The 7,202-nt window shown below is 43.7% G+C and overlaps 1 long non-coding RNA gene across 1 annotated transcript in view; it reads left to right on the top strand.

Moving 5' to 3' along the window:
* Positions 1-6: 6 nt before the first annotated feature.
* The window catches only part of LOC121817115 (uncharacterized), a 130,305-nt gene continuing 123,109 nt past the window's right edge, over positions 7-7,202 (top strand). Inside the window, exon 1 of the long non-coding RNA XR_009595287.1 lies at positions 7-577. This is a non-coding gene — a long non-coding RNA (uncharacterized LOC121817115). The remainder of the gene's footprint in view (positions 578-7,202) is intronic.

Genomic DNA, 7,202 nt, shown 5'->3' with positions numbered 1-7,202 from the left:
CTTAATGTCAGGCATAGTTCACAAATTCGGGATGATGCTTTTCTTGGGTACTCTTGAATAAATTGCTTTTGCTGGTAGAAAAAAGAAAAAGAAAAAAGGGACAAAGAAATACTACGTAGAATATACCATATGGAAAAACACTGTTTCTCACTCCACTTCGTGTCCTGAAGCCTCCCCGCAGACTTTCTCATACACTCTGTGCTCTGTGCGAACTAAGAACCCTAGGAAGCCCCAGGATTGGGGCAAAGCTGGCTGGTTCCCCCGAGGCCTAGGGGATCCGCTCTGTGCCGGCGATGGGGTCGCCCTGAGGGACGGCATGAAGCAGGAGTAGTAGGTTGGGTCCTCCCAAGCCTGGGTTCTGCAGCAGACTGGAGCGGGACCCCCCCGGCCGAGGCCCCGCAGGCCCAGTTGCCAGTCCTCATCGTACGTTGGACGTTTTCTGGGTCCATGAAGAAGAGGGCCTGTCAGTACCTGCTACAGAGGTACCTGGGCCTCTTCCTGCACGAGGAGCTGAGCCTGGAGCTGCTCAGGCTGGACCAGATCCTCGAGTACCCCTCCCAGGTCCTCTGACAGAAAGGTAAGAGCAGCCGGCAGCCAGCGGGGAGGGACTCTTGCGGGTGATTTGAAGGCGAGTCATCCGGGACTGATGATGTATGGCAGGACTCAGAGAAATGTGTTCAAGTGTTGTTTAATCTTTCTAGCTGTTTTGCACCTCCCAGTCTCCATGTTCTAGAAACTTAACAGAGGTAATGGCATCTACACTGTGGCAGTCAGTTAAGCCAGTGGTTTGAGGGAGTCCATGAAGCTGGCTTAAAGGGGTGCATCCATGGAAGGAAGTGACCAGTGCTGCACCTTTTAGGAGTCGTCAGGGAGTTCTGTGCAGACAAACCGTATTTCATGGGATGAGACCTCCCGAGAGACTAAGGCTGAAGAAGATCTTTGAGAATATCAGAATGCCTAGTTATTCCTGTATTTATTTGGGGTTGGTTACTTGCTTGTGGCAACCTATGTACAGCGTTTGCCATCTGGAGGAAAACAAGTGAAGGCCTCCTCTGCCAGGTTGCCGGCTTTTACTCGATGATGTTTATGAGATCAGCCTGTGGGTGGGATGGTTGTGGGCCCCTAATTGTGCTATTTGGTTATACCTGTTTGCTTCACGTGACAAATCCTAAAAGCAGGTGTTGCAAATGGCGCTGGCGTTGCGGTCTTCAAACATTCAAAAACGTGTTTTCTACTTGTCCAGAGGTGGTGAACTGGCTTGCCTTAACAGGTGCTTCTTGTACGGTTCACCTCACCACATCCAGTCGTGTCTGTATGTTCCGTGCATCATATTTGCTTCATGTGTATTCAGCCTTGAGTTTGGCAAGAACAGAGTGCCTTTCTCACTTCCCTCAACTCTATGTACTGCTAGAATTTGCTGCTTACCATTTGAATTGGTTTTGCCACTCTTAATATATTACTATTCTAAAAGCGTTCCTACACAGTTTACATTTAGGAAATCATCAACATAGGTGAGTTTCCTGTGGTAGTTAGGCAAAAGAAAACTTTTGTCTTAATTTAAGCTGTGTAAAAACCTTAAGTGCTTATTTTTTTTAATTTATTTTATGGAAGAGTATTTTAACTGAGTAATAACTTCCTTAGCTATAGAAACCTGAAAAACTCAAATTATCATTAACATCTTATTACAACCCTAACATTAATTTGTACTACTCTAAAGAAGCATATAATTGTTATCAGCAAGTATATAAGTTAACCTATGCAGAGTACACAGGATAGTGGGAAGAGCCCTTGAGTAGCGGAAATACCCAGGCTAGTTTATCCTGCCACAGTCAGCTGACAGTGGACATAGTAATTCACCTGAATTCAATAAACATTAGTAGAGGGTCCACCCCATGCCAGGTACTGTGTCAAGGTACTGGTAATTCTTATCAGAAGACAGTGATTCTGATGGATATTTTTAAATTCATTGACCCGTGAGCATTGGTACTCTTGGTATACTATACCAAGAATACTGGAGTAGGTTGTCATGCCCTCCTCCAGGGGATCTTCCAGACCCACGAATTGAACTAGTGTCTCTTAAGCCACCTGCATTGGCAGGCAGGTTCTTTTCCACTAGGGCCACCTGGGAAGCCACCACTACCACATGCGTAGCCTAAATTAACAGGAGCCTACCCTGCTGCTTTGCAACCATTCCTGGCCCCATCATAGTCTCGTGCTATGAGGGGAGTTTTTCCATCTGGAATATTCTCCTCAATCCTACTGCCTTATAGAAATATTAGTTCTGGAACTTCCCTAGTGGTCCAATGGCTATGACTGTGTGCTCCCAACGTAGGGGGCCTGAGTTCAGTTCCTGGTTGGCAAACTAGGTCCCACATGCCACAACAAAGACCTAGTGCAGTGAAATAAATAAAAAAATAAAATAAAATAGATGGATTATGTCTTTGAGTGTGCAGGAGGTGAGGGTCAAGGGTGGCACAGTGTTGATTAGAGAAATACCTAAAGAGGGAAGGGGATGAACTTAATAAATCCTGTTAAGGTTTTAAACTTTCTTCAGGTGGTTTATTTGTATAGACACTGTGTGGCAACATGTAGGAATCTAGTCATTGCCTTTCTGTTTAGATATTCAGTTCCAAGATGGAAAAATGTGATTATGTCCACAAAAAAACGTGCTTCAGTTGTTTATCCCTTTCAGCACCTTTCTTCCCTCCTCACTGTCCTCTATTCTCTTTCTCTTGTAGAACAACTGATTGCCCCAGGTGGTCTGTTACAACAAGTTTCAGTGCCTAGTGACTTATTGAATGCCCCTGACTCACTGAGTGTACAGGGCCTGCAGGGCTGTACCTGCCTGAGGATATCTGTGCTGCAAATAAACTCCAGCCCCTTCCCCACCCTCCCAGGGCTGCCTAGTTGGGGGTGATTGTCTTTATGCATCCCTGATAAACTCTGTTGCCTACTAGGTCACCACTGCCATAAAAGAAAGGAGGCTGGTGAGAAGTTTCTGTGTTTTAGTACTCAATCTGCAAGGAGGAGAGAAGGCAGCAAGTTCAGTTCAGTTCACTCAGTCATGTCTGACTCTTTGTGACCCCATGGACTGCAGCACTCCAGGCTTCCCTGTCCATCACCAACTCCCGGAGCTTACTCTAACTCTTGTCCACTCAGTCGGTGATGCCATGCAACCATCTCATCCTCTGTTGTCCCCTTCTCCTCCTGCCTTCAATCTTTCCCAGCATCAGAGTCTTTTCAAATGAGTCAGTTCTTCCCGTCAGGTGGCCAAAGTATTGGAGTTTCAGCTTCAGCATCAGTCCTTCCAATGAATATTCAGGACTGATTTCCTTTAGGATTGACTGGTTGGATCTCCTTGCAGTCCAAGGAGCTCTCAAGAGTCTTCTCCAACACCACAGTTCAAAAGCATCAATTATTTGGCGCTCAGCTTTCTTCAATCCCAGGGCTTCCCTGGTGGTGCAGAGGTTAAAGCGTCTGCCTGCAATATGAGAGAACTGGTGTTCGATCCCTGGGTCAGGAAGATCCCCTGGAGAAGGAAATGGCAACCCACTCCAGTATTCTTGCCTGGAGAGTCCCATGGACGGAGGAGCGTGGTGGGCTACAGTCCACAGGTCACAAAGAGTTGGGCACGACTGAGCGACTTCACTTCACTTTCTGCAGTCCAACTCTCACATCCATACATGACTACTAGAAAAACCAAAGCTTTGACTAGACGGACCTTAGTCGGCAAAGTAATGTCTCTGCTTTTTAATATGCTATCTAGGTTGGTCATAGCTTTTCTTCCAAGGAGCAAATGTCTTTTAATTTCATGGCTGCAGTCACCATCTGCCGTGATTTTGGAGCTCAAGAAAAAGGTCTCTTGTTTCCCCACCTGTCCTTCAGCCACTGAGCTTTACAGACAGCACTGCAGAGGCAGCAGAAGCTGATGTGGGCAGTGCTGTCCAAGAAGTAAATCACAGGCCATTTCCCCACAAGAGGCCTAACTGTTTAATTCAGAAGTCTCCCTGTCATCTTGGACCCAGACAAACCTATAAGCTTCAGCTGTCCTGTGAACAGGGGTTGCTAGGGGGGCCTACCCTCCTTCTGTTTAGAAACACCTGATATATAGGTCATCTTCTCCTCTACTGCCATCTGTAAGGCAGGAAACCTGTGGTCTTATCCTCAGTCCCACGGCTTGACTTTGTGAACTTGACAAGCTGCTTAACATTTAGATGCCGTGATAGTTTGTTTGTTTGTTTTTTCTTTTCCCCACCAGGAGTAGTAATAAGTATCCCCTCCTAACTTCCTAATATGCTGGATGCATTTGATTGGGGCTTTTTGGAGCAAATGGTTAAAATACATGCCCCTATCGTAATCAGCTAATTTGTATCAAAATTATTTTTTTAACATTCTTTTTGAGATGGAAAAATATATATCTTTCCAAAGGAGAAATGGTCTTCTTTTATTATCTGTTGAAAATGAACACACAGTAAATTGTGTTAAGTTTTAAAATATTAGTTCCAAAGAAAATGCTTTATTAAAAATGACTGCATCAAGATATTTACTACTCTATTAGCTTCCCAAAAGATAAGGCAAAATAGAATTCTGGAAATACTTCTAATATCCTGACCAAAAGATTTGATCAATATCTTGCTGTATTTTAAACTATAAATGAAGTCATAGAATGTAATATTCCACTAGTATGATGTAAATAAGTGACTATTATCTTATAACTCAAAGGTGTTAAGTCTATTTCTTAGTGAAGAAGACAGATTCATTTTTGAAATTCCCTTCTTTACCTCTCAGAACACTGTAGTAATGTTCCGAGAGGTATATAATTAATCTTCTTTTTACTCAGACCAAACCAAAGCTGTACTTAATGACAAGAAAAGGGGTGGAAGGGAGCCTGTCAGATAGGATCATTCATAGGAAAGAAAACTAAAGAGATTTAAAATTGCAACCTGTCATTACCTTCTGCATCATATCGGAAGGACTGAAAAATAAAATACCACTTTATAAAAAATATAAGTCTAGAAAGGAAAAACAACGTCTGTTTTTTTAAAAGTGTTATTTCAACTATCGTGATTATCTGGTAGCTTACATAGCTCAATATGAAGGTATTATAAAGCAGCATTAGTGGCTGGGGGCGGGTGGTGGGGTATACTTCTTGACAGCTCTATTCACTATCAGGTATTAAAGGTCAAGGGTAGCGTACCACTGAGGGTGTCAGAAATTCTTAGTTAGGTGACTGATAACTTTCATTTGTCTCAAATTTTTGCTTCAGTTCAGTTCAGTTGCTCAGTTGAGTCTGACTCTTTGCAACCCCATGAATTGCAGCACGCCAGGCCTCTCTGTCTATCACCAACTCCCGGAGTTCACTCAGATTCACGTTCATCGAGTCAGTGATGCCATCCAGCCATCTCATCCTCTGTTGTCCCCTTCTCCTCCTGCCCCCAATCCCTCCCAGCATCAAAGTCTTTGCCAATGAGTCAACTCTTTGCATGAGGTGGCCAAAGTACTGGAGTTTCAGCTTTAGCATCATTCCTTCCAAAGAACACCCAGGACTGATCTCCTTTAGGATGGACTGGTTGGATCTCCTTGCAGTCCAAGGAACTCTCATGAGTCTTCTCCAACACCGCAGTTCAAAAGCATCAATTCTTCGGCACTTAGCCTTCTTCACAGTCCAACTCTCACATCCATACATGACTACTGGGAAACCATAGCCTTGACTAGACGGACCTTAGTCGGCAAAGTAATGTCTCTGCTTTTGAATATGCTATCTAGGTTGGTCATAACTTTTCTTCCAGGGAGTAAGTGTCCTTTAATTTCATGGCTGCAGTCACCATCTGCAGTGATTTTGGAGCCCCCAAAAATAAAGTCTGACACTGTTTCCACTGTGTCCCCATCTATTTCCCATTAAGTGTTGGGACTGGATGCCATGATCTTCGTTTTCTGAATGTTGAGCTTTAAGCCAGCTTTTTCACTCTCCTCTTTCACTTTCATCAAAAGGCTTTTTAGTTCCTCTTCATTTTCTGCCATAAGGGTGGTGTCAGGCACAGTATAAACCATTAGCTGACAAATCTTCAAATAATTATGTAGATTCAGGAATTTTCTCCTGTATTTTAGTTTTAAGAAACTGAAAAAGGACAGTTTGTCTTCAGTGTCCCAAATAACCCCTTTTTATGCATTTGTCTTCTCACCTTCCCTGACTTACTCATGTGCCTAATCCTAAGCCTCTATCTGTGTCAAAGTGAAATCTCTCAGTCGTTTCCCACTCTTTGCGGCCCTATGAACTATGTAGCCTGCCAGGCTCCCCCGTCCATGGGATTTTCCAGGCAAGAATACTAGAGTGGGTTGTAGTTTCCTTCCTCAGGGGATCTTCCAACCAGGGATCAAACTTGGATCTCTTGCACTGCACGCAGACTCTACCGTCTGAGCCACCACGGATCCATCTGCATATGTATATGTAGACACATTGCTGTCACAAGGCTAAGGGCCTGGTGATACAGTAAACTGATTATTAAGTCATAGCATGTTATTAGAGTCTTAGTGTAGTATGTCCCTCTGCTTTTTGAAAGAGAAGAAAAGTCTTAAACACAAATGACTTGACCTTCAATAATAGAACATCATGCACTTCAGCATTTTCTGTGAAAAGAGTACTAATACCCCCACAAAATTACACTTTGTAAGTCTCCATCCTCTCCTTATGAATAGGGATGACTTGGTTGCCTTAAGTCAAAACATCAATCAACAGTAAACCAGAAATGTAAATTTTGTCTTCTAATACCTGATTCTGAGTTCTTACTGTCAGACAGATTCACACAGCCTCCTAAGTAATAGTTAGTGATGGGAAAAGCAGATGGAATTATGAAATTACTATAAAGCAGAGGAAATCCTAAGGTCATCAGTACCTTCATGCTAGAGTTGTATCTGTAATTATTAGCTGGTGCTCCAGCTGTTGGCAGCACATTTTGAACCAAATTTTAAAATTTAGCATTAAAGGACTTCCCTGGTGGCTCAGGGTAAAGAATTCTCCTGCCAGTGCAGGAGACATAGGCTTGATCCCAGATTCGGGAAGATACCACTTGCCATGGGGCAGCTAAGCCCATGCAACACAACTATTGAGCCTGTGTTTTACAGCCCAGAAGCCACAACTACTGAAGCCCATGTACCTACAGCCTGTGCTCCACAGCAGGAGAAGTCACCACCAGGAGAACCCC

The sequence above is a fragment of the Ovis aries genome, chromosome 1 (genome assembly GCF_016772045.2).
Source record: "Ovis aries strain OAR_USU_Benz2616 breed Rambouillet chromosome 1, ARS-UI_Ramb_v3.0, whole genome shotgun sequence".
Classification (NCBI taxonomy): domain Eukaryota; kingdom Metazoa; phylum Chordata; class Mammalia; order Artiodactyla; family Bovidae; genus Ovis; species Ovis aries.
This window is presented reverse-complemented; position numbering and strand designations above follow the sequence as displayed.